Raw genomic sequence first — 9,434 nt, forward strand, 5'->3', positions numbered from 1 at the left:
GCTCTGTCTCTCTCTGTCTCTCAAAAATAAATAAATGCAAAAAAAATTAAAAAAAAAAAACTATCCATAGAACTCCCCTATGACCCGGCAATAGCACTGCTAGGGATTTACCCAAGGGATACAGGAGTGCTGATGCATAGGGGCACATGTACCCCAATGTTCATAGCGGCACTTTCCACAATAGCCAAATCATGGAAAGAGCCTAAATGTCCATCACCTGATGAGTGGATCAAGAAGATGTGGTATATATACACGATGGAGTACTACATGGCAATGAGAAAGAATGAAATATGGCCATTTGTAGGAAAGTGGATGGACCTTGAGGGTGTCATGCTGAGCGAAATAAGTCAGGCGGAGAAGGACAGATACCATAGGTCTCATAGGTCTAACAGGAGAACAGGAGAAACCTAATGGAGGACCAGGGGAGGGGATGAGGGAAAGAGAGTTGGGGAGAGAGAGGGATGCTAATCATGAGAGACTATTGAATTCTGAAAATGAACTAAGGGTTGAAAGGGGAGGGGGAGGGGGGAAAGAGATGGTGGTGATGGAGGAGGGCACTTGTGGGGAAGAGCACTGGGTGTTGTATGGAAACCAATTTGACAATAAACTATTTAAAAAGAAAAAGAACCATGTTGAGAGGTCAGATGAGGGCTGTGAAAAGCCGTTTCAGCTGTGTCGAGTTATTTTCAAGGAAGTCACGAGGGGACAGCCCTGGTCAGTGGATCTTGTGGTCATTATCTGAGAGGAAACAGGAAGCGTGAGGGGACTGTGGTGCAAACACATCAGTGCTCTTTTAGGATGTGGCCCAAAACTACTAAGGGGAATCTGGGTGTCTCCACAATTGTTGAGGGTGGAAGGGATGGGATGATGCCATGCACAGGCCTCTGAAGCTGATTCTGGAACTGCCCCTACCTTGCACGTCATGTGACAACAGAAATCCCTTCCACAATTCCCATCTCCTTCTAGAGTGCCTTCCTACACCATACAAGGCTGGGAAACAAAAAACTACATTTTGTAGATTCCCTTGAAGTTGGGTTATGCAAATTAGGTTTTAAGAATTTAGAGAGCATGGGCGCCTGGGTGGGTCAGTCAGTTAAGCATCTGACTTAGGCTCAGGTCATGATCTCACGGCTTGTGAATTCAAGCCCCACATTGTGCTCTGTGCGGAGCCTGGAGCCTGCTTCTGATTCTGTGTCTCCCTCTCTCTCTTGCCCTGTCTCTCTTTCTCTCTCAAAAATAAATCAACATTAAAAAAAAGAATTTAGAGAGATGTGAGACAGGCCATATATGTGTAACTTTCATTGTCTTCTCTGGGCAAATGAGATTATGAGACGTGGAGTTTTCCGGCAGCAGCTTTCCAGTGTCCAGCCCCAGCTTTGTGGGTACAGAGACACAGCTGCAGCATTGGTGGCATCCTGACTCTCAGCAATGGTGCTGTGTTACTACATCTGACCAAGTTCTAAGGTAGCCTTTACACTTGCCCAACTGTCACGCAAATGGTAGCTCCTCTAGTGAGTTACTTCCCGGTGTTGAGTCTTTCCCAGAGGCCCAAATTATAGCCCGTTCTTCCAGTGCACCTAATGACTTTTAGCAACTGTATAAATTCCTTTTCGGCTGGCTTTTGTTTCCCATTCAGAACCCTGGTCATTTGGTATCAGAGGTGGCTCTAGGCAAGGATGGGAGTATTCATGTGCTGGAAAAAATAACTGCGCTGGCAGCAGGGGAAGCCTGGGTCCCACCCGCTTAGGCCTCCTTGGCAGCAGGTGCTCTGGCCCATGCCTCGGAGAAGCACTTCCTCTCTGTGCTTGTCCCCAAAGCCTCCAGGGCCCCTCAGTGCCCCAGCTCTGCCACACCAGCGAAACCTTGCCACACTCACCGGCCTTTCCATCTTGACTGCACAGCTCATTCTGCTTTCATCCACCACCTCCATGTCCAAGGGCCCCTGTCACCCTTCTGGATGTTCTGGTCCCCAGGCCCCAGCCCACGATCAGGTCCACCTGCAGAAAAAGGGAACGGTCAAAGGGCCCATACACATGCCACCATCCCTCCCACAAGAACATACATACATACATACATACATACATACATAAATGGAAACAGAAGAAAATAACTACCAGTCTATCTTCTATGTCCAAATTTTTTCCCCAAGAACATGGACAAAACAAAGATATTTTCTGGCACATTACGACTGAAAGATCTAGGGGTGGCTGGGTGGCTCAGTCGGTTAAGTGTTCAGCTTCGGCTCAGGTCATGATCTCACGGTTTGTGGGTTCGAGCCCCGCATCAGGCTCTGTGCTGACAGCTAGCTCAGAGCCTGGAGCCTGCTTCAGATTCTGTGTCTTCCTCTCTCTTTGACCCTCCCCTGCTCGCACTGTCTCTCTCTGTCTCTCAAAAATAAATAAAAAACATTAAACAATTAAAAAAAAAAGACTGAAAGATCTTGGACCACACGGGTGGCTCAGTGGGTTAAGCGTCCAACTTCAGCTCAGGTCATGATCTCATAGTTCGTGGGTTTGAGACCTGTGTCGGGCTCTGTGCTGACACAGCTCAGAGCCTGGAACCTCCTGATTCTGTGTCTCCTTCTCTCTCTGACCCTCCCCCACTCGCCCATTGTATCTCTCTCAAAAATAAATAAATGTTAAAAAAAAGACTGAAAGATCTTCACAAGCAGACCCTGAGGGAATTCTAGGATATATATACATATATATATATGTATATATATATGTATATATATATGTATATATATGTATATATATACATATATGTATATATATACGTATATATATATATATATACATATATGTATATATATACATATATATATCAGGCAGAAGGAAAAATGATTCTAGATAGAAGATCCGAGATGGGGGGGTGGACATGAGTGGCTCAGTTGGTTAGTGTCCAACTTTAGCTCAGGTCATGATCTTGTGGTTCATGTGCTGGAGTCCCGCATTGGGCTCTGCACTGCGCAGAGCCTGCTTGCGATTCTCTCTCCCCCTCTCTTTTTGCCCCTCCCTCATGTTTGTTCTCTCTCTCTCAAAATAAAATAAATAAACTGAAAAAAAATCCAAGATGCAAGCAGGAATATGGAACAAAGAAGTCATTAGATGGGAGATATCTGGGAAGTGGAAGCCGAGTGAAGGGCATCCTCCTGCTGTCTTCCTCTGGCAAGTAAGGTCAAGGTGATGGCTAAGTTCTCTGAGGTAGTATTCCATGTCAATCTGCCAGCTTCCTGGGTGCTGGCAGGCAGCCATGGGGGGTTGGCTATGGCCCTCTGACACTGGCATCACAAACACGGCACTGTGTTCTTGAATTCAATAGTTCCAGTGGCCCCGCACTTTCTCTGTGGGTCTGTCTCTGTCCCTCTCTCCTGACAGGGCCACAGAGGCAGCGCCTCCTACAGTGGGTCAGTTTTGCAGCATTCTAGGAATTCCTTCTGGGGTTCAGCCAGACCCTGACCTTCCAGCACCTCCCAGCTTTTCAGAAGTAGCTACTTCCTATACCAAACCCCTTTGTGATCAAAGTTCGTTGATTGCAAACAATATTGATAACGAACACTCTGACTCAAATAGGCTTAAACAATTCATCACGTCACGCGACAAGATTCCCGGAGCGGGGGGCCGCTGGGCTCCCTCGCCATCTCCCAGTGATCCTCGTGATTTCTGTCTCTCTCTCCGCGTGGGCATCATCCTCATGCTGGTGGCAGATGGTTAGTGCCAGTGATTCCACGCAGACGCGACACACTGAGAAGATTCTGTATTCTTTGTTGATCACTGTTTGTGTTGCTTCCTTTTTCAACAGTTTTATTGAGTTATAATTAATATACAACTCATTTAAAATGTACCATTCAATAGCTTGTAGTATATTCAGTCATATATGTGACCATCACTCCTATCAATTTTATTTTTTTTAATGTTTATTTATTTTGAGAGAACGAGAGAGAGCAGGAGAGGGGCAGAGAGACAGAGACAGAGACAGAGAGAATCCTGCTATCAGCACAGACCCCGACATGGGGCTCAATCCCACAAACTGTGAGATCAGGACCTGAATGGAGATCAAGAGTTGGATACTCAACCAACCAAGCACCCCAGACACGCCTGTCAATTCTAGAACAGTTGATCACCTCAAGAAGAAAACACATACCTTTTATTTATCATCTCCCTGCCACATCCTCACAACTAAGTAGCCACTAATCTACCTTCTCTCTATAGATTCCCCTCTTCTGGACTTCCATATGAATAGAATCATACAGTATGTGGCCTTTTGGGCTGGTTTCTGTCACTTAAAATAGTATTTTCAAAGTTCATTCATGTTAAAGCCTGTGTCAGTACTTACTCCTTAGATGGCCAAATACTATTCCACTGTATGGATGTATCGGATTTTGGGGATCCATTGATCTGCTAATGAGCATTTGTGTTGTTTCCATATTTTGGCAACTCTGAATAACACTGCTATAAATATTTGTGGATAAGGTTCTGTGGGACATAATTTTTTTTCATTTTCCTTGGTATATACCTAGGAATAGAATCGTCTGGGTCATACGGTAACTCTATGTTTAATTGTTTGAGGAACTGCAAGATTGTTTTCCATGTGGCTGTTCTTTTTTACATTCTCACCAGCGTTGCATAAGGGTTCTGAATTCTCCGCATCCTGACCAACACTTGGTGTTATCAGGCTTTTTGATTCTAGTCATCCTAGTGAGTGTGAAATGGTATCTCATTATGGTTTTGATTTTCACGGGCATCTTTTCTTTTTAAATCAAAGAAATCTTCTCCAGAAGTCCCTCAACAGACTTTCCATCAAGTCCCATTGGCCAGAAAGGGGTCAAGTAAACCTTCATAAACCAATCAGTGGCAAGCACACCGGGATTACTAGTGAGGACTGACTTCCTGATGTGAGCATGGGCTCTGGGCTCCCCCCTCTGAGGCACACACAATCCAGATGGTGCTTCCCCCACAACATCAGGTTCTGTTAGGAAGGAGGAAGTAAGACAGAGGATCAACTGTGTGTGGCTGCTACGTGTGGCTTCCAAGACTCCAGGCTCTGGTGGCTTTCTTCTGTTTTCTGGACCATTTGGTTATAGGCACCACTTCCTCTGTTCACTCCTGAAATGTCAGTGCTCCTGGTCTTCAACTTCACCCTCCTCAGCATCTACACTTTTGGGTTATCTCAGTTATCCCCATGGTTTCAATTTCCATTTGATGACTTCTGAAATTGCTTCTTCTCTGAACTTCAGATTTATTGATAATAACAGTAATAGTATTGCCTGGACATCTAGGTGGCTCAGTCCGTTAAGTGTCTGACTCTTGACTACAGCTCAGGTCATGATCTTGCAGTTCACAGGTTTGAGCTCTGCATCGGGCTCTGGGCTGGCGGTGTGGGGCCTTCTTGGGATTCCCCCATCTCCCTCCCTTTCTGCCCCTCCCGCATTCATGTGCACATGCCCTTCTCTCTCTCTCTCTCTCTAAATAAATAAATAAATAAACAAATTAAAAAAATAGTGTTGCCAGTTTTAGATACTTCTTATGTTCCAGGTACTGTACATGATCTCATTTTATTCTCATTTACTAACAACTCTAAAATCATATTATGATTCCTACCTTATAGATGAATTAACAGGAGTTAATCCACTTTTTTGCCCGAGGTAACAGAACTAGTAGGTTGCATGCAGGGCTCGGACCCAGCCTGCTGGACTCCAGAGCCCTGAGCCACTCCCTGTTGGCATTCTGCGCCCGCCTCAAACCCGGGGCAGCCAGCTTCCCGTCACTTTCCCATTACCCGGCCCTGCCCCCACATCCCCTGCAGCAGTGAGGGAATGACCGTCTGTCCAGTTATTCAGTCCAGAAGTCCGGGGGTCGTCTCCCTTCTTCACCCCTTCACTAAGTGATACTAACTTTGCTTTCCAATAACTGCTCTTTCTGTAAAGATTTGATTTTCTAAGCAACCTCTACACCCAATATGGGGCTCAAACTCACTGCACTCATGACCTCACAATCAGAAGTGGCATGCTCTACCAAGTGAGGCAGCCAGGTGCCCCCTAGTCATTTCTTCAACGTCTCCTGTCCCCGAGTCTGGTCCGCTGTGACTGGGGTACATGCTGAGACTCCTCGGCCCTCGGGGTGGCTGAGCGGGTACTTCGGGTGGCCGGAACCCTCGCATTGGTTGCCTCTAGGTGCACCCAGCCCTTCCCCATTTTACCCCGATGTGTCATACAAAAGGAATCCTTTTCCATGCGTGTAGAATGAGGAAAATACCGCGAAGCAAGCTCTAGAGTACATCTGGGTGGGGATCCCTCACCACCCTCAGGACCAAGTCCACATCCTGACTGTGGCTTACAAGGCTTTCCAGTCCCCACCGTCCCCACTCACCTCTGTACGGAACCTGCTGCTCCAGAAGCATTAAGTTTTTCTGTAGTCCTTTCTTTTGTCCTGCATCGTTTCTCACCCCAGCGTCTTTGCTTAGAATACGAAGGTTAAGACCCTCTTTGGCCTCTTTCAAATCCTTGCTGTCACTTGCTCATGGAAAAAGGGCAATCAGTCTGTAGAATGAAGTTAACAACAGTATCTCCCTCAGAGCTGCTGTGAAGACAACATGAATAAATAAACAGGGTAGTGGTTTCTTTCGTTTTTCATTTTGCTTCAACTGCCGGGACCCCCTAGAAGCCCTCCCCAACCTCATTTCCCCAGAACCCTGTGCTTCATGGCACACTGTCCCCTGGCACTATCTGATTGCTTCTCTGCCTTGCCAGGCTGAGATCCCCCAGGTCTGGGATCCATTCTATCCATCTCAGCCCCTCGAAGCCACCTGATGGGGGCCTACTGTGGTGACAGGGTCGAGGGCAGAGTTGGAGATCCCCAGAGAAGGGGACAACATAACAGGGCATTGAACTTAACAAGTGTGGGAAGTTCTCAGAAAGATCTGAGTGCCACTCCCCTGCAGCTCCCCAGGCAGAGGCTAGGCTGGAGGGCTGGTCCCTGTGGCCAGGTGTTCTAGGGGACAGGTGTGGCCACCAGCCACCTAAACACAATCAGGACAGGAGGTGGCTGGAACGTGCACATGAATGCAGTAAGCTGCCCCTGTGGAGGTTCAAATCCTACCTGTCTTGCTGGGTGGCCCTCTCCAGGACAGCGGTGTGAGTGGGTGGGGGTGGGGTGACTGTCTCCAGGAGGGCAATGTAGAGGCAGGTTCTAGAATAAAAGGACAATGCCCAGGGCCACGGAGTTTTGACTGTGGGGTGGAGGAGTGGGTGCTGATAACCACAGACGGGCATCATCCTAAGTGGGCGTGTGGGGCGGGTGGGATGGCAGGCAGCAGGGAGAGACCATCTCCGCAGCAGGGGTGTAGTGAAGCAGAAACCACTGCAGCTGGGTGCGGGGGAAGCTGGAAAAGAGATCACATCAGTGGGGCCATGGGAGCCAGCTGCCGCCCCGCCAGCCCGCCCGCCCGCCCGCCAGCCAGCGGAGGGCGTGTGGAGACACTTGTCTTTCTCGTCTGTCTCGCGGAGTCAGACGGCCAGCTGGCGCTTGGTGCCACACCTCTCTCAGGCACCCACGGGGTACACTCTGTGCGCAGCACAGTGTCGCCTCTGGGGATACAGATGTGAACAAGTATGGTCCAGAATGGCAGCCACTGTGTGGTGGCTTGTTGCAAGGAATGTTCCTACCTTCAAACTTAAACTTCTTCCTGATAAGGAAGGAAGAGGGGTGGTCCCATAGGTTTTAAAGACTGCAGCGCCAGGAGTGTTAGAGAAAGAGGCCCCTGCCAGGCAGCCAAAGGCATCTTCAGATATGATGTACAAAGACCATATCCCTTAAGACCAAGACTCTGTTCCAAACTCTGAGGTCCATCCCAGAAGCAGAGGGTGACAGTGGCTCTTCTGAATCCATTTGCCTGTTTGGTGTTGATTTCATCCTCATATCAACACTGATGGTCACAGTAAGCCCCTCCGGGAGCCCCACCCTGGAAGCATTGGAATGTCTGGCTCTGGCTTCCTCCTTCCCTCTGTTGGCCAAACATGCCCACCAGTGTTTATCCTTTGATTAACAGAGAACGCGACGCACAGCATTGCACACACACAAGGGAGAGTGGAAGAGAGTCAGGTATCTCCACTAACTGGCATATATCATCAACTATCCACGACCTCATGCTTCCCATCTGCAAAATGGGAACTCTTCTCTGTAGTGGGGACTTTCTAGGTGTTAATAATTCTGACAGTGGTTCCCAGTTTTATGAAGCAAAAGAGTCTGACGTGAAGAATGACATTTAGAAGTAACAGTGAGAGATGTCCTCAAGAAAGGTGGCAAGTGTCTTTGCCATAATGTATGCTCACCACCCCCGACTCCAAAGGGTCAGAACGCCGTCAACCAGAGCAGCAGGTGCTCGGCCTTGCCACAGCCTTGCCTGTAGCATCCTGGACGACAGGCTTTTGCCCTTGTTCGTGCTTCCTTGGGAGACATCTGGCCAAGGAGCCCATCCTCTCATTCTGTGAAAGGGCAGACGACCTGACCTTGTGGAGATTCTTCTCCACTGAATTAACGCAGATCTATCTGTGCTTCACAGACTTAGTACTCAGCACTTTGCAGCGTCTTTTGGGTTCGTCTTTTTAGGGACCCCGGGAGGTAGCATTATAGTCCCATTTTATAGATGAGGAAAGTGGAGCACAGTCAAGTTTCAGAACCACCCAAGAACATCAGCCGGTTCCAGGAGAGAATCCAAGCCTAGGCCTCTGTCTAGGTCCAAAGCTAGCGCTCTTAAGTATATTCACCGCCTCTCCTCCCCTCCCCTTCCCAAGAAGGCGTCAGGGAAAGCCTCAGTCTCCTCTAGGGTTGGGGCACTGCCAGTGCTCAGAGCCCGGGGACCCGGGTTTGGGGAAAACTGCGTTAAGGTGGGCGCCCCTGCCTGACTCACCAGTCTCTAGCATCTGCTGGTCTTTGGACAGCTAGCAAAAGTAGGAATGGAAGCAACTGTCCGTCCTCCCTGCCTTGCCTTCCTCCCTCCCTGACCCCCATTAACACTTCTGGAGCTGCTCACCGGCGGGCTGTCTCAGAGCTGCACCTGCGGCACTGGCGGCGTCCGCCCACCCGGAGGCCGGCACTGGGGGTAGGCCGGGGGCCTCCCCGACCAGAGGGCACGGGACGGGTGCGGCGTGTCCTCAGCAGCCGCGCTCTGCCAGGTCCGGGAAACTAAGCAAACCACGCAGTGCGCCAGGCGGGGCGAAGAGGGTTGGAGGCGAGGGCGCCGGCGGGCGGGGCTGCCCAAGTGCGTCCCTTGAGGTCCCGTGGTGAGCTGTGGCCACAGGGGGAGGGTGATTACGGAGGGTCCCGGTGTCCCTTGGGCCTTGGCACTTCGGGCAGTGATGGAGCTCTCCCCCTCCCCGCATTCCAGCTCGTTCTCCTAGTGGCCCCCTGCTTGGCCTGCCACGCCTGGGGAGCCGC

At 49.4% G+C, this 9,434-nt stretch overlaps 1 protein-coding gene across 14 annotated transcripts in view; it reads right to left on the reverse strand.

Moving 5' to 3' along the window:
* PIGZ (phosphatidylinositol glycan anchor biosynthesis class Z) overlaps positions 1-9,169 on the reverse strand; it is a 24,410-nt gene extending 15,241 nt beyond the window's left edge. For 7 of the 14 annotated variants that reach the window (XM_029939582.1, XM_029939583.1, XM_029939580.1 and 4 more), the window contains exons 1-3: positions 7,098-7,229; positions 6,369-6,578; positions 1,877-1,997 (exon numbers count right to left, since the gene is read on the reverse strand). The gene's annotated coding sequence lies outside the window, so the exon portion shown is untranslated. Of the gene's footprint in view, positions 1-1,876; positions 1,998-5,600; positions 5,906-6,368; positions 6,579-7,097; positions 7,230-7,663; positions 7,737-9,030 lie in introns of those variants that run through there. The other 7 variants (XM_029939578.1, XM_029939577.1, XM_029939574.1 and 4 more) reach the window with 7 other exon arrangements.
* Between the last annotated feature and the right edge of the window lie 265 nt (positions 9,170-9,434).

The sequence above is a fragment of the Suricata suricatta genome, chromosome 5, assembly GCF_006229205.1.
Source record: "Suricata suricatta isolate VVHF042 chromosome 5, meerkat_22Aug2017_6uvM2_HiC, whole genome shotgun sequence".
Lineage (NCBI taxonomy): Eukaryota > Metazoa > Chordata > Mammalia > Carnivora > Herpestidae > Suricata > Suricata suricatta.